Source organism: Globicephala melas, chromosome 16 (assembly GCF_963455315.2).
Source record: "Globicephala melas chromosome 16, mGloMel1.2, whole genome shotgun sequence".
Lineage (NCBI taxonomy): Eukaryota > Metazoa > Chordata > Mammalia > Artiodactyla > Delphinidae > Globicephala > Globicephala melas.
Genome location: NC_083329.1, coordinates 69,086,609 through 69,107,213, shown reverse-complemented (window position 1 = coordinate 69,107,213; position 20,605 = coordinate 69,086,609). Strand labels below are relative to the sequence as shown.

General features: G+C 42.0%; 1 long non-coding RNA gene and 1 other non-coding gene across 3 annotated transcripts in view; both read right to left on the bottom strand.

The window, feature by feature from the left end:
- The window catches only part of LOC115847936 (uncharacterized), a 297,650-nt gene that overhangs the window by 58,244 nt on the left and 218,801 nt on the right, over positions 1–20,605 (bottom strand). For both annotated transcript variants that reach the window (XR_009559265.1, XR_009559266.1), the window contains one exon: positions 14,406–14,478. This is a non-coding gene — a long non-coding RNA (uncharacterized lncRNA). The remainder of the gene's footprint in view (positions 1–14,405; positions 14,479–20,605) is intronic.
- LOC115847951 (U6 spliceosomal RNA) lies at positions 8,272–8,376 on the bottom strand. The gene has a single exon (XR_004037544.1). It is a non-coding gene; the product is annotated as a U6 spliceosomal RNA (small nuclear RNA).

Here is a 20,605-nt window from a genome sequence, read left to right as displayed (position 1 = left end):
TCCACTGGAGAGAAGGGGCTTTCCACATAAGACAACTTTGATTAAGGTGACAAATGTTAACGAAACTTACTGTGGTAATCATTTTGCAATATACATGTATGCCAAGTCATTATGCTATACACCTTTAACTTATACAGTGTTGTATGTCAATTATATCTCATTAAAACTGGAAGGAAAAACAAATAAAATTAAGAAAAGAACCATGATGAGGCACAAGAAGGGGAATGAACATGACAGGCTATAGCACTGTGAAGAGACTTTCTGTGCTGAGACGACTTCTAATCAAAACCTCTAGTTAAAAACTGGAAAATTCCATCAGAAAGGGTCATCGAGGGCAGAAACCACATTTTTTTTCACTCATTACCATGTCCTTGTGCCTATAACAATGCTCGACAGTATAAGTATTCAAGTAAGTATTCAACAGTACTTATTAAATGAATAAATGAATTATTAATCTGCTTTCATTACCTGAATGTTGTATTTCACATAGACCTGCTGCTCTCAAAGTGTGGTCCCTGGACCAGCATAACTGACATCTTTGTATTTTAAAGAATCCAACTGTCTAAATTCAAATAAAGAAAACTTAGATTTATCCATTTATTCTGACTGCTACTTTACTGTATGGGAGTGTCTCTGACAAGAAGAGGAAGTAGGACCTTAGACCTTGGTAAGGCAATGCTACTCAAAAATCAAATGATGAGGTACCAGCTTAAGATGGCTACCTGAGCCAAACATTTTCCCTGCCTTAAAAAAGCCCAATAAAATGATGGCAAAAGGGTAACTGATAAGAGCTAAGAGAATGGGAGGAACACCAAGACAATACCAAAGATTTCAAGTAGTGTCTAAAAAACTGAACAGGACAGAAGACTATGGGACCTTCTCAAACCATCTCGAGGGTACTTGTGCTGAGGCAGATTCCTGAGGAGCTGGGCCCAAAAGATTAGCAAGGCTTCTTCTCTTCCAGAAGTAAATCAGCATCATTCACAATATTTCACAGAATTTGAGAAATGGAAGAGACCTTAGAAAATGCAATCCTATGGCTATTATCAAAAAACCAACAAATTACAAGTGTTGGTGAGGGTGTGGAGAGAAGGGAACCCTCTTGCACTGTTGGTGGGAATGTAAACTGATACAGCCACTGTGCAGAACGGTATGGAGGTTCCTCAAAAAACTAAAAATAGAACTACCATACAATCCAGCAATTCCATTTCTGGATATTTTTCCAAAGAAAACAAAAACACTAATTCGAAAAGATCTATGCACCTTTATGTTCATTGAAGCATTATTTATAATAGGCAGGATATGGAAGCAACCTAAGTATCCATCAGTAGATGAATGGATAGAGAAGATGTGAGATATATATATATATATATATATATATATATATATATATATATTCACACACACACACACACACACTGGAATATTACTCAGCCATAAAAAAGAATGAAATCTTGCCACTTGTGACAACATGGATGGACCTAGAGTGTATTATGCTAAGTGAAATAAGTCACACAAAGAAATACAAATGCCATATGATTTCACTTATATGTGGAATCTAAAAACCAAAACAAAACAGAAACAGACTCATAGATATAGAGAACAAACAGGTGGTTGCCAGAGGGGAGTGGGTTGAGGGGGGTGGGCAAAATAGGTGAAGGAGATTAATAGGTACAAACTTCCAGTTACACAATAAATGAGTCATGGGGATGAAATGTACAGTATAGGGAATATAGTCAATAATACTGTAATAAATTTGTATGGTGACAGATGGTAACTAGACTCATTGTGGTGACTGTTTGGTAATGTACAGAAATATCAAATCACCATGTTGTGCACCTAAAACAAACATAGTGTTGTAGGTCAATCATACGTCAAATAAATAAAAATAAACATAAATAAAAAGCAAATGCAATTCTAACCTCTGCATTGAACAGGTGAAGAAACTGAGGCATAAGGAAGTTAAGAGATTGCCTCCAGACACACATGAGTAACTAGCAGACCTAAGACAATAAACCATATCTATTTCCCACTATGCTTTCCACCATATCCCACTGCCTAGGTCAGATAATCAGGATTGTCAAGGCCTTCCATGACTAAATCCACTTCACCTTTCCAGTCACAGGCATCTCTCTAGAAAGTTCCCAGGTGATTGCTAACGCAAATACTTCTAAACATTTGGTTAAAACCACAAGTCTACCATAATAAATTATCTTTAGCATTTAAACACTTAAGAAGAAGACAGTTATACTATCAATAAGGTAAAAAGCTGATCTGTAACCTGAAACAAAAACTAGTTTCCCAAATGTTAATACCTTAGACTTAAATAACATTATGTTATTTGCATTTCTTCCCAGGTTTGCCTTCCTAAAGTTTCAGTAATTTTAGTTTGGTTTTTGGTTTTTTTTTTGCGGTACGCGGGCCTCTCAATTTTAGTATTTTTATATCTCATCTTACCAAAGCATAAGGACCAGCCTCAGAACCAGTCCTGATTATGGTACTGGGTAATCAAAGAATTGATATTTGACCTGTTGCAGTATCTAAGGTAGCTCTCATTCTCTGATTATTCAACCAAATTCCTTTTTATAACCACATTTTACTTGTTACATCATTGGAGTTTTAATTTTCTGTCTTTCATCCAGATTTAAGATTTTCAAACCTAGTGCCTTTCTGAAAATGATTTATTCTTTAATTGGGCATGGCTGGTAGTACCTAACACATTGTCTTTGGACTATTAGAATTACTGAAAACTAATATAAACCCTATTGGTATTTGATTGAATATAAGCCTAAGTGGTATTTTCTTATACTTATGAGAGCCATCTAGAGCAGAAGTTTGCAACCAGTACACTGTGCCATTCCCTATTGCTACACATGAATCCCAGAGGTGCTGAGACAGAGACCACCTGTCGCTCAAGCCACTGGGAGCCTGCATGTTCAGGAGCCCCAGGGGGAGGGGAGGGGAGGGGAGGGGAGGGGAGGGCAAGAAAGGGACACCAAACACAGCTTTTAGTGTGCTATGAGTTAATGTGTCATTAGGTAAATGTTATCACTTTCTACATGTGCCATGAAATGAAACGTTTGGGAAGCACTGGTCCAGACAATTCATCTCCATGGAGGGGAGGGGTTGAGTCTGTGGTCAACACTCTTTTCTAGGACAGGAAGCTAATTTATCCTTTTGTAACACACTGTGACACGCCTTTTCCACTTGGTTATTTTGTGTGACCACCGGTGCTGATGAACCGTGGGACCCTGTTTTGCTAGTCCTGATTGGTCTTATTCTGTTTACAGCACCTGTTTTCCTTGGAATTACCCTCAGTTCCCATTGTCTATTCTTTCCTGCTAATACAGAAAATAAAGGGTACTTAACTATAAAGTATAGAGTGATTTTTTTCAGAGAAGAAACAAAATGTTCATTTATAATTATACTCCCTTAATTTACAAAATCAATAGGAAAGGAAATATGGCTTATTATATTAATCCTCTTTGTATTATAATTATGTTTTCATACTTTATATCAACTTTCCTTTTTTTGAATCATTAGGAAGAGTAATTTTTCCTCGACAGTTGCAACCTATTTTGATCAAACACTGTTATTTATTTTATCTATTTTGTGGCGGTCAGCTTGGCTAAGGGAAGCCCCTTTAGGTGGTTCTTTTGTCCTTTGAACATTGCCTCTGGCATTTTATAAAAGTATGCATGCTGTCTGGCAGCACAGGCTGTCCCAGACCCATCCTGACTTTCCCTTGACTCCAAGACCTGGAATCAGCTATCTCCCAAAGGATCTTGGTGTCCTTTAGTAGAGAAAAGTAAGACAGCCCCAAATCTGAGCGTTAGTAATGCACAATGAGAACAGCTGGTGGGAGTACTGACTAACAGAACTGGAAAATACATGTGCATTTTTAAAGGCGGCCATGAGTTTACACAGAATTTTGCACTTTGGTGTAGTATGTTTCCATATGCTTCTTTTCGTACAGTACGTGGTTTTATCAGCCACTAATACTCCTTATAATAGCGGCAACAATAGTGGCAACAACATTCTATGATCCCATTATCATTCCCCCCCACCAAAAATTAATATCTTGTTGTAGGTCCTGTGGGCTTTTTTTTTTAACAAGTCATTTAGTATTTTCATCTTTAAAATAGGATTGATTCTCTTATTCTCCTAGTAGTTGAAACGATTAAGCGAAATGTTGCAAAAGGCCATGAAAATGAAAACTATTTGTCCTACCTACTCCTATGTATTCTAGTACACATACACGATCTTCCCTGGGCTCCTAGAACACACCTATGTTTTCCCATTTCCTTATCTTTGCTCACAATGTGCCCTCTTGCTAAAGTGCCCTTTCTCCACTTCTCTGGGCTCAGTTTAAATGGTGCCTCATCTGGGAGCATTCCAAGGCTTCGAGGCAGGATGAATTCTTGCTCTTCTGTGCTTCAGGAGTACCTCAATAATTCTGTTTTTGAAAAGCATTGGATTTTGTGATTTGTGTACACATTCATCTCCTCTAAAAAGATGAGTTTGTGGAGGGCAGAGATCATATTTTATATACCCAGAGCCTGTGTGAAGTAAAGAGATGTTTGCTGAATTGAATATTGGTTGGGTTAAATCACTCACTGATTCTTCTATTCTTGTGCAATTAAACAAACCCAAAGGGCTTCCCTGGTGGCACAGTGGTTGAGAGTCCGCCTGCCGATGCAGGGGACGCGGGTTCGTGCCCCGGTCTGGGAAGATCCCACATGCCGCGGAGCGGCTGGGCCCGTGAGCCATGGCCACTGAGCCTGCATGTCCAGAGCCTGTGCTCTGCAATGGAAGAGGCCACAACAGTGAGAGGCCCACGTACTGCAAAAAAACCACAAAAAAACAAACAAACAAAAAAACCCCCAAAGAGTTACTGATGAGGAGAACGAATAATTATTTAAAACACTACTTACTCTGATAACATTACAGGCTCTTAGGATTGAAGTGTGGGCCTCTTAAACTGTGGAACAGAACCACCTAAGAGACCTGATAAAAATGCAGATACTCAGGCTCTACCCAAGATCTAGCGAATGAATCTGATGATAGAGCCAGGCAATCTGCATTTCTGGCATATGCTCAGATGGTTATTATCCACATCAATGTTTGAGAACCCCTGTCTTGAAGAAATTCAGGCCCTCATTTCATCCAAGGCAAGAATCCTACCCAGAGACTCTTGACAACTATCTTGTCCTCATTCACATATCTTTTAGTAGCTGTTTGCAAGGGCCTTGAAACAAGGTCCTTCTGATGCTACAAAAGATTCATCTCCCAGGAAGGGAATCAAGGTGTGTGTGATAAAGCGAGGAAGAAGATCCTTCTGAATCTGTAATATTATCTCATATCGACTAGTGAGATTTTAGAATAAGCCCCCAGTGCAGCAGCAGTTCTCTCCATGTGACTGAGGTGTACTGAAATGTATGTGGGATTCTGCACCAGAATAGGTAGATATAAAAAAAAGTTTTTATTGGAGTATAGTTGATTTACAATGTTGTGTTAGTTTCTGCTGTACAGCAAAGTGAGTCAGTTACACATATACATATATCCACTCTTTTTTAGATTCTTTTCCCATATAGATCATTACAGAGTATTGAGAAGAGTTCCCTGTGCTATACAGTAGATCCTTATTAGTTATCTCTTTTATACAGAATAGGCAGATTTGATTCCTAGCATTATTGCTTGCTGGCTGTGTGAGCAACAGCAGGTTAGTAAGTCTCTCTGAGTTTTTATTTTGTTTTCCATAAAATGGAGATGTGATAGCCTCCTTCGCTCTCAAGATTGTAAAGAGGACTTTGTGAGAGGCAATGACATATGTAAAACTGCTTTATTAAATCTCAAAGTGGTCTTTGTTTATTGTTATGTTCAATGCATATGTCAATTTTAAAAGCATTCAGAGCATTTCTTTGACTTCTCCCAAGCTCTCCGGGCTGGTAAAGTGGACCCTGGGTGCAGCCTCACTGAAGACACAAATGTAATCCATGGTGCACATGGTGACCTACCCCAATACTAGTCACAGTGCACATTAGGAGTAACGGCTTGGACCCTCTGGTTTTCAGCCATAAACGGGAGTTAAGTTACCCATTTACACACGTGAAAATGCTTTATACAAACCATGCCATGGATTGTGTTCCTGTTGTTTGCTAACATTGCCCTGCTTTGAAGGGTGTTGAGCTCTGCTTTTTTCAAATGTCTGACCTAATGCTCAGTTTGATTTAGAAGTGAAATGGGGCTGGGCCATACAGCTCAAAACAAACACTTTAGAAATTAGAGTAAAGGAGGCCATGTCATCTGTGGAATTAGAACCAGCCCTTTGTGATGGCTTAGCTCCTCTCTCTCCTGCAGGAGGCAGTTTTATCCCACTTAGTCACCTTAGTTACTGCCTTCTGTAAGCCCAGAGCCCCCAAGTGCCTTGCACAGATAGTCACTCAATATTTCTTGAATTGTATATATACTTTTTTTTTTTTTTGCGGTACGCGGGCCTCTCACCGTTGTGGCCTCTCCCATTGCAGAGCACAGGCTCCGGACGCGCAGGCTCAGCGGCCATGGCTCACGGGCCCAGCCGCTCCGTGGCACGTGGGATCTTCCCGGACCGGGGCACGAACCCGTGTCCCCTGAACCGGCAGGCGGACTCCCAACCACTGCGCCACCAGGGAAGCCCCTATATATACTTTTTATTCAAGGCAGATCTTGGTGTAAGACATGTTGCATTGGTGAATATGGTGGTGATCACTTAATACTTCTCTGTAGAACTCAAAGTTCCATATACAGCTTAGACAGTATCTCTTATTTGGAAGGGTCCTTGACAATCCAGCCTTTTCCAAAATGTGCTCCATGGAGCACTAATTCTGTGAGACACTCCTTGAAGAAGTTGGAGCGGGATTCCATTGTTAACTAACTTTAGGAAACACTGCCCATCCGCTCTTAGGAGGTCTGACTGCACACGGCATACTGAACGCTGAGAAGTCCTGCAGCAGTCTCCCCTTTTGTTTTGTTCTTTGATAATATGTAACACGATTTGGGAAATTTTGCCCTCTTCTTACCTCAGCTTCCTACACCCTTAGTGGTGTGACATAGGCTGTATATACAGTAAGGGGAACCATCTCTTTTTAGGCTTTTAACTGCCACTCACTGCCTGTGAAAATTTGTCTCTAGACTAACCCAACTCCTAACTGAATGATCTTGTGATGATGCTGCAGCATCTGATTACCTTCGAGGTAAAAGTTAAGAGCATTTGTTTTCTTCAACATTATTTTTAAGTAGTCAGCAAGTTCTCATATTTCAAACACCAGAAAGGAAGAAAAGGTGCTGAGAGAGAGTCCTCCTTCCCACCTCAACCCCCATCTGCTCAGCTCCCATTCTCCATCACCACCACCACCAGAAGTAACTGCTGCTTTTAACTTCTGATTTAACCTTCCGGACAATCAATGCTTAAGCATATCAGTGCCAATTCATATATATATATATATATATATATATGAACCTCTTTTTTAGAAATACTAGCTTATTTTACACATTTTTCAAAGAGCAAAAATTGTTCATCATCCTAAGGGCATAAAAATCACAAAACTGGATTCTGCTTTGAAGCCTTAACTTGCTCACATGAAGAAGAGATAAGAAATATGCTTGCGGAGGGCCTAGAAATCTTACAGTTGGCAAACCAGAGATTTCTACATGGCAGGAGGCCCCATTAGGATTTGCAGTGTGTGTCAAGTTCACAAGCAAACCAAAATGCAAAGGCTCCCCCAACTTTGCCATGCAGAGATCTCTCCTGGATATTTCATTGCTGATATGAAATATGCATTATTCAAATCAAAGAAAAAGAGGTAAAATACAAAAGGAAGATTTGGGAAATGAAAAATTTAAGTACCATTTGAAGACTAGCAATTAGAAGGCCAGAAGGAGGAAAAGGGTAGCCACAGATGACACCCTGAGTGAAATATTCAGTAGTAACTGCTACTTTTTTTTCAGTTTTTTAAAAAAAAATTATTTATTTATTTTTATTTTTGGCTGCGTTGGGTCTCCGTTGCTGCGTGCGGGCTTTCTCTAGTTGCGGTGAGCGGGGGCTACTCTTCATTGCAGTGTGCGGGCTTCAGTAGTTGTGGCACGCAGGCTCAGTAGTTGTGGCTCATGGGCTCTAGAGTGCAGGCTCAGTAGCTGTGGCACACGGGCTTAGTTGCTCTGCAACAGGGATCTTCCCAGACCAGGGCTTGAACCCGTGTCCCATGCATTGGCAGGCAGATTTTTTTTTTTTTTTTTAATATGGAACGCTTCATGAAGTTGCATGTCATCCTTGCGCAGGGGCCATGCTAATCTTCTCTGTATCGTTCCAATTTTAGTATATGTGCTGCCGAAGCGAGCGGCAGGCAGATTCTTAACCACTGCGCCACTAGAGAAGTCCCTCTTTTTCAGTTTTAAACCACTGAGACAGGGTGTTTGTCCAATCATCAAGGCAGTGTAACAGAATGGCTAAGAGGATTTAAAGTCAATCAGGACTCTTTTCATGTCCAGCTCTGACACTTACTTTCTGTGTGATGGTGGGCAAGTTACCTAACTTCTCTGTGCCTTCATCTCATCATCTGTAAAATGGGCCAGTAAGAGTATCTACCTATCAGGACTATTGTGAAGGTTATCAGAGATGGTGCCTATAAAGAACTTAAGCAAGAGCTTGACTCAGCTGTATTAGTATTTGCTGAACAGAGGTGATTTTTAAGGGGACTTTATTAGTAGATGAACTATTCAGGTTGTATCCTTCCCCATCCAAGTAGTGATCCATTCACTAAAAAGTTCAGACCAAGAGCAGGTCGTTGCTACATAGATTGGTTAGTTTGTACTTGAGTACTCTGATTTTTTGTCATTAGTGATGCTTGTGATTTCCTTTTGCTATTGCCTTAGAAAGTTCTAATTTATCCAAGAGATTTGGAGCTAACTGAGTGTATTAACCACTGAAAGACAATTTCAGTTCCAATGAATGACAGAGTCAGATTCTTAGACTTTATCTTAGTCCCTGGAAAGGGACTGGGTTAGTGGACCAGAGACATTTCACTAATTTGTAGGAATGGCCGAAAGATTCATTTCAAATCTTATCCATTAACTCAACAGAAACTGCGTTAAATCCACGTTCTTTATATAGAGTAGAGATGATACTTGAAAAGGATCACAGTCTGAAACCCAGCTGTATAATAAGAACCACATTGCTGATGTCAGCAGCTAGGAAGCTGTAGCTTGTTGAAACTCTTTGGGACTCTAGCATCCACTCATATTTATAACATTTTTGCTTTTTTACCCTTGAAATGACACATCATCTTAGAGTTTCAAAGAGAGTTCCAAGTCAGAGAGGGCTGAGCCTATTTTAGAGCTGATAGGAGAGTCATGACATGAAAGTAGCTGTCAACGCAACAAATGAGGAATAGAGCTACTTCAGAAACTACAAATTCACAAATTTCTTTGGAACTAAGATTTCCAGACAGCTCTCAGACACTGGAGGAAGACTAAGTCTTTGGAACCCACCACAATATAAGTGAAACAGGGTAATTAACATGTGGCCAGTGAAATAATGGCTAGCTGCACTTGACAAAATATCCAAGCATTTCCAGGGAATATGCAAGTTATGGATCACGGGTTATTAAATGTAGGTGCACATGTCTCATTGGGGCCCTCAAGATAAATAGTAAGAAAAATAGTACTTAATATCCCTTGGTGATTCTGCTCTAGAATCAGCTAAATGACAGGAAAATTGTCATCTGTTATGGATGAGAATAATAAACTCACAAAGTAATTTTTATCCTGAATTCAGATAACTGTCTGTTTCTCCCTCCCCTCCCTTTCCACATGCTGTATTGGGATAAATGATGTTTTCAATCAGGGAGGGATGGGAGAAATTAAGAGGCTTTAGGAAAAGTATACCCTAAATTTCCAAAAAGCTGTCTAGGTCAGTCCAGAGTCTAGTCAGAAAGTGTATTCATCCTGCCTGGATATTTCCATTGACAGTGGAAGCAAGGCAGGGACAGCTGAAAAGGATTACATTTGTGACCCTTCCCAGTGAGATCCTAAAGTTGAAGATACTTAGAGGCTCACAACTTGTTACCATTTTCCCTTAATTTCTCTGGGTAAGCAGTCAGGCTGAATGAATTTGTGATTCACTTAATAAACGCTTGGGGGAATGATTTCTTGCTTCCCTGAGCCATGTTTTTTAATCTGGTCTACACCACCCTTCAAAATATGAAAGGAAAAAAAAAAGCCTTAGAAAACCAAATGACTGGCTTTTCTCAACATGGGTGAAGAATGTTTCCATTCTGTTTGTGTTATTATGGAAAGGAGTGGGATGGGCACTAAATTAGGTGTCAGCCCTACCGGCCAGTGGGGTGGCTGAGAGAATTACTACCAGTGGCTTGGAAAGTATAATCACGTCTAGAACTATAAAGTCATATTATTCTTTTCTGTTTGGTGAGTCTATCAGACTTCAAAGTGCTACTTGACTAGCTTCCCCAGAACATTACTGTATAGTTAAGAAAATACTCAACAAGCCTATCTAAAGTGTTCACCTTAGATATGTGGTTTTCTTCTCATTCAAAAATTATTACACAAAACCATGTGGTCTAACCATTGCACAGTCTCTTTAAAAACCAAAACAAACAGAAAACATATATTCTACTTACACTGAACTGAAGGATTTGCTTGGCCCAATCAGCTGACTTCTTATACTCAGATGGACCTCGGCCTACTTGGTCTGGCTGCTCTTCAGGTGAAACATCCAAATGGCCCAAATAACCAGCTTCTCCTGAAGTTGTTCAACTGTTCTGCATGGACAGGCTTAGCTTTAAGCAAATCCTATAGCATATTAGTTTTAACATTTTATTAATGTTCAACAGGAAAATGAATTTCTGAGAACATAGTTTTAGTTTACAAAGAGGGGCAATGTGCAAAGTCTTTCCAATGCTTTGTGGAGCACAACTTTAAATAGAGATCATTCTGTTGACAGAGCATACGTTGGTATGTAAAACATAGGTTCAAGTTCAAGTGCAGGGTTGCCACTTCCTGGGTCTCATTCTCTGTATATTTATATACTGGTATACATCACTAATCCTGGAGTAAACCGGTTGTTCAAGGATACTATAGCATTGCCAAATAGCCAAACAATGTTTCATTTTAAGTTATAGCCCCTGAACTTTCTGCCAGAAATTCCTTATACATATCTCATACCTATTTCACTTAAGACAGTAGGAAAGAAAAATTAGAATGTTCCCATGTCACAAGGTTCCTATGTGAAAAATGTATCTCTGTATCTGCAATAAGGTGTTGTGGACATGGCATTCCTGTACAGGGAATGTTGTTGGCCTGCTTCATAGATACCTGTGTCAGTTCTGCAACTACAGACGTATGGTGCTGAGAGCATACAACATGCTTTGTACAGCCATTAAAGCATTACTAAAACAACCACAGTGAGGTAGTTTCAGTTTGGCAACTACAAAATGTATTACACATTGCTACTTAGATCACTTTAAAAATTTTTTTTTAATTAATTTATTTTTTAAACATCTTTATTGGAGTATAATTGCTTTACAGTGGTGTGTTAGTTTCTGCTGTATAACAAAGTGAAACAGCTATACATACACATATATCCCCATTATCTCCTCCCTCTTGCGTCTCCCTCCCACCCTCCCTATCCCACCCTTCTAGGTGGTCACAAAGCACTGAGCTGATCTCCCTGTGACATGCGGCTGCTTCCCACTAGCTATTTTACATTTGGTAGTGTGTGTATGTCCATGCCACTCTCTCACTTCGTCCCAGCTTCCTCTTCCCACTCCCCGTGTCCTCAAGTCCATTCTCTACATCTGTGTCTTTATTCCTGTCCTGCCCTTAGGTTCTTCAGAACCTTTTTTTTTTAGATTCCATATAAATGTGTTAGCATACGGTATTTGTTTTTCTCTTTCTGACTTACTTCACTCTGTATGACAGACTATAGGTCCATCCAGCTCACTACAAATAACTCAATTTTGTTTCTTTTTATGGCTGAGTAATATTCCACTGTATATATATGCCACATCTTCTTTATCCATTCATCGATTGATGGACACTTAGGTTGCTTCCATGTCCTGACTATTGTAAATAGAGCTGCAATGAACATTGTGGTACGTGACTCTTTTTGAATTATGGTTTTCTCAGGGTATATGCCCAGTAGTGGGATTGCTGGGTCGTATGGTAGTTCTATTTTTAGTTTTTTAAGGAACCTCCATACTGTTCTCCATAGTGTCTGTATCAATTTACATTCCCACCAACAGTGCAAGAGGGTTCCTCTTCTCCACACCCTCTCCAGCATTTATTGTTTCTAGGTTTTTTGATGATGGCCATTCTGACCAGTGTGAGGTGATACCTCACGGTAGTTTGCATTTCTCTAATGATTAGTGATGTTGAGCATCCTTTCATGTGTTTGTTGGCAATCTGTGTATCTTCTTTGGAGAAATGTCTATTTAGGTCTTCCGCCCTGTTTTTTGATTGGGTTGTTTGTTTTTTTGATGTTGAACTGCATGAGCTGCTTGTAAATTTTGGAGATTAATCCTTTGTCAGTTGCTTCATTTGCAAATATTTTCTCCCATTCTGAGGGTTGTCTTTTCATCTTGTTTATGGTTTCCTTTGCTGTGCAAAAGCTTTGAAGTTTCATTAGGTCCCATTTGTTTATTTTTGTTTTTATTTCCATTTCTCTAGGAGGTGGGTCAAAAAGGATCTTGCTGTGATTTATGTCATAGAGTGTTCTGCCTACGTTTTCCTCTAAGTGTTTTAGAGTGTCTGGCCTTACATTTAGGTCTTTAATCCATTTTGAGTTTATTTTTGTGTATGGTGTTAGGGAGTGTTCTCATTTCATTCTTTTACCTGTAGCTGTCCAGTTTTCCCAGCACCACTTATTGAAGAGGCTGTCTTCTGTCCATTGGATATTCTTGCCTCCTTTATCAAAAATAAGGTGACCGGGCTTCCCTGGTGGCGCAGTGGTTGAGAGTCCGCCTGCCGATGCAGGGGACACGGGTTCGTGCCCTGGTCCAGGAAGATCCCACATGCCGCGGAGCGGCTGGGCCCGTGAGCCATGGCCGCTGAGCCTGCGCGTCCGGAGCCTGTGCTCCGCAACGGGAGAGGCCACAACAGTGAGAGGCCCACGTACCGCAAAAAAAAAAAAGAAAAAGAGGTGACCATATGTGCGTGGGTTTATCTCTGGGCTTTCTATCCTGTTCCATTGATCTATATTTCTGTTTTTGTAGATCACTTTTGTTTTTGAAAGATGCTTACACGATCCCCTAGAACTCACCATTTCAGGCTTTGCTTTAACTTCACCTTTCATCTACTGATAAAAGCTCTTTCATTTTGTTTCCTTCTATTCAGGACACTTTTTCTCCCATAATAGCTTTCTATGATTTTCCCTTTTCCCTGGCTGTTAACCAAGTTGTTCACTGAATATTCCTCCAAGTTTTTTTAGTAGCTGTACAGTGTAGTAGTAGTGGGGATAGTGGAAGTGCTAGTAGTAAATAATAAATAGTAAATTGTAATAATAATAGAACAATAGCTGCTGTAGTGGAAATAGTTCGTTTTTGCCTTCTTAACATCCATTCCTCCTGAAAACAGCTCTGCCGTTTCCTTTTGGAGAACTGACTTCTCTTACTCTCAGCCTACATGGGCACATGACCTAGGCTTGGCCGACTGGAGCTGTCTATCCACCCTTTGGCCCCAGTGACTAACTCACTGCTGGACATGTGATCCAAACAGGCCAATGAAACCCCATTCCAGGGACTTCAGGAGACTCTTGGAATCCCTTTTTCCTGTGGTTGCTCAGGAAGGAGGATGTCTCAGCATCCACCCTGCCATCTCACGGGGGACAGTCTGCCTGAGGGTGAAATCAATCAGAGGAATATAGAGAAAACCCAGAGTGAGGACCTTGGATAAACTCCTAGATCCAGATTGGGCTTCTATCACTTAACCTAGAAGAATCCTGACCAATACAGGATATAGTATTTATTGAGCACTGCTTGTGTATCAGGCACAGAGATAAATGCTTTTACTAGCTGTTCTCTCATTTAAGCCACACAACAGGCCTGTGTTTGCTCTTATTGTACAGATGAGGAAACAGAGATTTAAACAGGCTAAGTAACTTGTCTGAAGTCATACAGCTGGTTAGGAACACCAAAACCTCTGAACTGATAATATTGATAAGGCTGATTTTAGCAAGATAGGCCTGTGATATCAACTCAGAGAAACACCCAGATTGGAGGGCTGCTGTTACCTAGGCACTGAGGCACTAAATTGAAAGCATCAATTTAGGCACATTGGGGCTTAGAGTCTTTATCAAGCTGATCTTGTCAGAACTGACCACAGATGAAATGAAAGCCAGACAAAATTCTACTCACTTGACCATGGGGCTGGTTAGATCCTGGGATTCTCCACAGGGAACAGGAGTGAGGACAGTCAGTTCCAAGGCCTCTGTGAAGAGACAGTATGTATGTCAGGCTGTGTGTGTTATAGTTACTTATAGTTACTTAAGAATTAAGGAGCCTCCTGAAAAGGGTCTTGGGATAGCCCCAAATGGGGTTAAGTAGCTGGTGAGAGGATGAGGTAGTGGTTGACCCCAGAGCCCATTCCAGCCAGCACTTGTGTTTGCAACTGATTTGTCATGGTCTGGCCCAGGACGAGGTGAAGTCATTGTGGTTGAAGGTACAAAATGATCCAAGCATGCTCCAGGCGGAGGCTTGTTTGCCCCCCAGTCCATTCCTTGCCCTTCCCCTGCCCTTCTATGCTTCTCAGGGGGACTGACCCCTGCAGGTTATCTTTTCCAGGCCCGTATGTTAGTTGGCTCCTGCCTGGGTTCAGTCAATGGTAGGCACTGGTGAGGTATTGGCAGGGGGAACAAGGGTAAGTTAGGGTGTTTCTCTCCCTCATTCTCTGCCTCAGACTCATTCTCTGGCAACAGCTGCGTCTCCTCCACAGCTCCAGCCCCAAGACAGACCCACCTTGGTTCCACTTGTGCCTCCTAACCCTTGCCCATGGACCTCTGCAAAGGCTGCCTTACTCCCTCCAGCCTGGGGGCTGGTAGAGGCTTCCTGCTAGCACTATCCTCTGCCAGTGTCTCAGCTCCTCCATCACCTGTAACCAATTCCCTGTTGTAAATGCCTATAGTGTTTCCTGTTTTCCTGGTTAGCCAAATGTCCAAAATACAACTACTTCCTGAGGACAGTGACCCTGCATTTGTGTACCCTCATGTAAATAGTATGTGCTTAAAAATAAGTTGGTTGCTTAGTTGGTTGGTTTGGACTCTCTTGCCAGCCTAACCCACCATTTGTACCTTCTGCTTTCACAGGACTGCTGTGCAGAATCAAAGATCCCATTTCTAGGCCTCATTTTAACGGGCTGGCTGGTCCCTTCGACTTCCTACTTACTCCTTTACAGGCTGCTAGGAGCTGAGCAACAGGAGTCTTTCCTGAAAACCTTTTCCATCTTCTCAGTAATCATATTAAATATCTGATTTTGTGTGGGCTGGTCAGAGAAAACATACTTCCCTTTTCACTAAAGACAAGGCATCTCAGCACGACTCGCTGCAATTTGTTCTTTTTTTTTAATTTAAGAGACAAGTCTGATTTCCTTTGAAAACAGTGGTTAATGGACTTAGCATACTAATTCCCATCTAACGCAGCAAACTTCAAGAGTAGGCTTTCATCTGAGCGCAGGTAAATCACAGAATTCTTATACCATGGTATTGAAAAACTCCCATAATTAAGTTAAAACCATTTCTTTTAAGCCATTCTACAAAGTAAAGTCAACCTGAATTCCTTGCTTGTACCTGAAAGAGTCTGGAAATTTATCTTCAGCTGCAGCTGATAAATGCCTACCCTTGCTTCCATAATGCCACATTTCTGATACAAATCTTTCTTGTTGGTTTGTTTGACCATCCCCTGCCTCAGGAAGAAACCTGGAAGGTCCTGCATGGGCAAGTACGGTCAATGGTGCAGCTGACTGGAGCCAACTGAGCCAATAGTGCCGTTTTGGTACAGTGTTTTGTTGGCTATATCATCTGCAATGCGGTTGGCCAGAGTGGGAGGACTTGGGAGTATCCACAGGAAGTGGATATTTCCTGACCAGCTCATCCCTTGCCGACTCTCCAGCATTTTCTTGTCTACAACTAAAACGTTTTGCCTTGTATGTTCCTAAGGCCTCTTGAGACAGTGGGCACTTTTTTCCTTCATTTTTCAACTTGTGCCAAATGTGTCAGGAGTTAAGTCCATAATGCATAGATCTTGGCCCCAGATGTTTTAAGGATGTGGCCTCTTTGTCTCTGGCTTCATAGTAATCAAATGTATCTGCAAATCTGACCCTTTAAGAAATTTTGGCTTGGTGCCTTCTGTAGAAATGAGAACGCTATTAAGAGGAGACTGAGAAGATAGGCCTGACAAACTCTCCCCTTCCAATGACCCCAATAAGAATAAAAAAGAGTGCAAGCCATCTGGATTGGCTGTCCAAGAAGAGGACTAAGATGAAGCACCCTCAGTCTCTTCCTTAGTACCCAGCACCGGCTTTCACTTCACCTCAGGCTAGGTCCTAGACTAAGCAGGGCCACCACATCTGGCCAAAGAGGTCAACTCCTCATAAACTCTGAAGTTATGCAGTATGCAATCTGCCCAACTGTTCATGGTGGCCCTATTGTGGGAGTGAGGCTTCCCTGGTTTCTCTTGCTACACCTAGACCTAGACCTAGAAGGTCTGCTTTTAGCCCCAACTCTCTCTCTGTATAAACTATTCCTGTGAGGCCTCAGTTTCTTTGCCTTAAAAAAGACGGGAGATCCCTACCTCAGAAAGCTTTTATGAGACTGAATGAGCTAGCAATAGAGACTTAACATTACTTGGGAAAAGTCTTTCCCAAAGACAGTATAGCATTATTTTCAAGTTGGCACTAACAAAATAACTCTTTGGGAATGAAAAATTTACCCATATGAGCTAAACTAACGTATTCCATGTGCTGGGACAACCACGGATATTAGCAAGTGCTAATGTGCTCAGGGTCCCCAAGAAGTGAGGTTGACTTCAGATCAACCATGCTTTTGGAAAATTATGGATCATAGGTGGCCTTGAATTATTATTACCCCTTTGTACTGATAGGATTCTTGAGTTGACTGAAACTTTCATTATTGTTAGAGTCAGCCTCATTAGGAAACGCTGTAGGCTATAAGAGAAGGTTGTCTTCAAGTACCAGATGGGTTCAGAGAGCAGGGATGGAGAAGCAATGCAAAGAAAAGGAAGTTCACAGGACCAATGATAGTTTCTTGGGGAGGAGTAACTGGATTGGCTTTGAAGGGAAGATTCTGAGAGCTCAGAAGCAGATAAGACAAACATGAGAGATTGCACGGCAGAATAAAAGTTTGGTCTGTTAGTGGAATAAACAGTTGATTGGAATGGAGACCATGCATTTGGGGAGTGAGAGATTCTGGTTAGTGGGGTGGAGTCATCACAGACCACAGAGGGCTAGGAAAGAACGATGGGGCCTGCTTGGCGCTCAGACACTACTGAATGTGTACTTTCCACAGTCATCAAACCAAGTATGCAGGGGAGAGCCTGTTCCTTCACCTAGAGAATCTTAAAACTTTCTTTTTCTGCATGGTCTGGTGCTTCTCTCTCTCTCTCATTTCCCATGTGGGGACACACACTGCTTTGTCAAATAAACAGTCCCTTCCTCAAGGGGTGTTCAGACTGGAACTTGTTTTCAAAAATGTGTCTGTCTCCCAGCAAAAAAAAAAAAAAAAAAAATTGACCATCCTAAAACTGCCATCCTTCAAATTAGAAACCAAAGCAAGTTGCTGCAAAGTATCTGTCATTGATAATTCACACTGACACCAAAGTTTGGTTTCTTTAAAAGTTCAAGTTCTTAAACTCTCTTTTCGAGTGGCGTTGAACATTTAGTTAGAACACAGACCTCCCTGAGGTGGGGTGTGTTTTTGTGATGCAGCACCTGTGTCAGGAACACACCAGCGCAACCTCAGCAGCATGGACTTCATAGCGGCCGTGGACCAGCCCTCAAAGGGCGAGACCACTACATCTTTCCACAGTTGCCTCCTCAGGATAGGTAATGTATGGAGTATGAGTTTCAGCCAAAACTTTGTTGGTTGCAAGGAGAGGAAACTCAACCAAGCTTATATAAAAGTTGTAAAGATACTGAGATGCCACTGAATAAATTTCAGCCAGTCCTCAATGGAACTGAGCTTGAAACTGGGAGCCACCAGGGAGCAGGTAGCTTCTCTGTCTCTCTGGAGCAGCACAATCCCTCATCTGCTTTCCTCTGTGTTTGCTTCATTCTTTACCCCTCAACATACTCGACTCTCATTGCTCACAGCAGTTACGTTCTCTAAAATTGACACAAACATCGAATTAGCAAATAGAGAACCATTACTCCTAGGGGAAATACAGGATTAGGTTCCTGCAAGCCTCTGGTCACAACACTTGCCAACCGATCAATCCATAACCTGGCTTTATGTGTATTTCTGTTTTAAGGCACCTTACTGTTGATTCATTAACACTGAACTCACAACCAACAGCACTACAACCTGAAGGAAGCTTATCTAATACATGTATTTTCTCTGGAAGGAGCGTCACAGCCTTCTTGAGCTTAGAAACGCTAGACAGCTCTTTAGGACTACACTACACTTGGGGGTCATTTTAAACAGTGAAGTCACCAACAAAAAGTATAAAAATGTGAAAAACGTGGTACTAAAGAAACCGTGGAAAGGACACTTGTTTATAGCACGAGAGCTGAAACAAGAAGGCAGAGTACCTCCCTGTTCGACCTCAGCTGGGAATGCGGCGCTGGATGACCCAAATTTTTCACCATTTTGCTCATGTCTGCAAATGACTGCAAAAGCACCGCAAGTACTGATTTGGGGGTTACAAATAAATTTTAGCAAGTAAACAAATGCACAAATAGAGAACAAGCGGATGATAAGGATCGATGGACTGCAGCCTCTTCTCTTGGCTCAGGGTTTCTGCTTCCCCATACCTTCAGCTTTCTCTGTGGCTTTCATGCCCCAACCTCCAGCTTCAACCCTGACCTACATGGTCTTTCCACTGTTCCCACGGCTAAATGTCTCAGTCGCTTCACGTCTCCTTGCCAAATCCCCTCAGAAAGAATCTGTGTGCCCTAGCCTTGCTTTTGAATTAGTTTCATTTGGCTTCATTAGTTTCATCTGTGGTCCAATCATCTAGTGTACCGGCAGGGGTAGTGGATGTGTTTTCAGGAACTCAAGTGGTACACAGACTCCTTCAGGCCCGCGCGTGGGGCATATTAACCTGTCACTGGCAAAGCCCACTGGGGTGCCCGGAGTGGGGTGAGGGCGTGAGGGGTGGAAGGGTGCGGAGTGGGGAATAAGATGGAATCTAGGTGGTAAGAGAAGGTCTAACCTCTTTTGTGCCTTGTCTGGTTTCACTTGCCTGTAGGGTGCTGCGTTGCCGAAGCCTTGCCCCTGGCGCTTCAGACCGGAGTTCCTAGCACGGCCAAAAAAAGGCTGTGCTGACACCTCAGCTCCGTGGCCAGGCGTGTGGAGAAGCGCTGCGCCGGGGACTCAATTCAAGATGGCGGCGGCGGTGGGCCGTGTGCAGAGACCGCTGTGCCCCGCGCTTAAGGCTGCAGGGCCGTGAGCAGCTCGCCTGTGCCCACTGCAAGAACTCCGCCCCCTCCCTGCTGACGAGACCCCTATAAAGCAGCCCCGCCCACAGCCTGTGGGGAGGGCGTGGACTCTAGAACACCTGCTCGCGTCTCTCCATCTTTGCTCAAAGAACAAAACTTTCCTTTGCTTCTGAACAGAACTTGGTCTCCTTCTATTGGCATGAGTGACACGGGGCAGGAGGACCCTTGCTGGGGCCTGACTCGAAAGGGTAAGTGACAAAACCAAAAAGAGAAGGTGGCGATAAAGTGGCTACTTTCCCCGGATATTTAAACCTCAAGAGTACCAGGAAACATCCCTTTTCCCTTTCTTTCTGAATTTTCCCCAAATTCTTACTGATGTCTAAAATTTCCTTCATAAGGACAAGGACTGTCCTTTCGTGGTTGGAGAGATAGGTCTTAAACTGCAAAAATACAGTGGAAGTGTTAAGGGAAGATAACGTTGATTCTCACAAAGGTGTAAATGGCTAATAAGTCATCTTTCTGAAATCAGGAATTGCAGAAGATAGGAGAGGAAGATGCACTTTGGAGCAGAAAGCAGCACAGAAAGGGCAAGCAGAGAGCTCTCAGGGGAAATGGCATCCGGATCCCAGTTTTACCTGGGCCAGTATTTGCTTGCTTGTTTGTCTTGTTTTTGTCTTCTTGCCCCAACCCCCCAAGAGTGTCTCAGTGAGGGGGAAACCCCTGCAGCATCTAGTGGTCCATTACTATGCCTGTAGGAAGCTTTGAATGAAACCCCAGAGCAGTCAGGTCTGAACTTTTCCAAACTTTACCAACTATCTCAGCAAAAACTTCAAACTCACATGGAGCTAGACAGAAATTCAGTTAACAGGACTCTGCCTCTTTAAATGCAGTTTAGCAACTATCTTTCTCCTTTCATTTGAGCTTTCTCTTATAATCTTATTCCAAC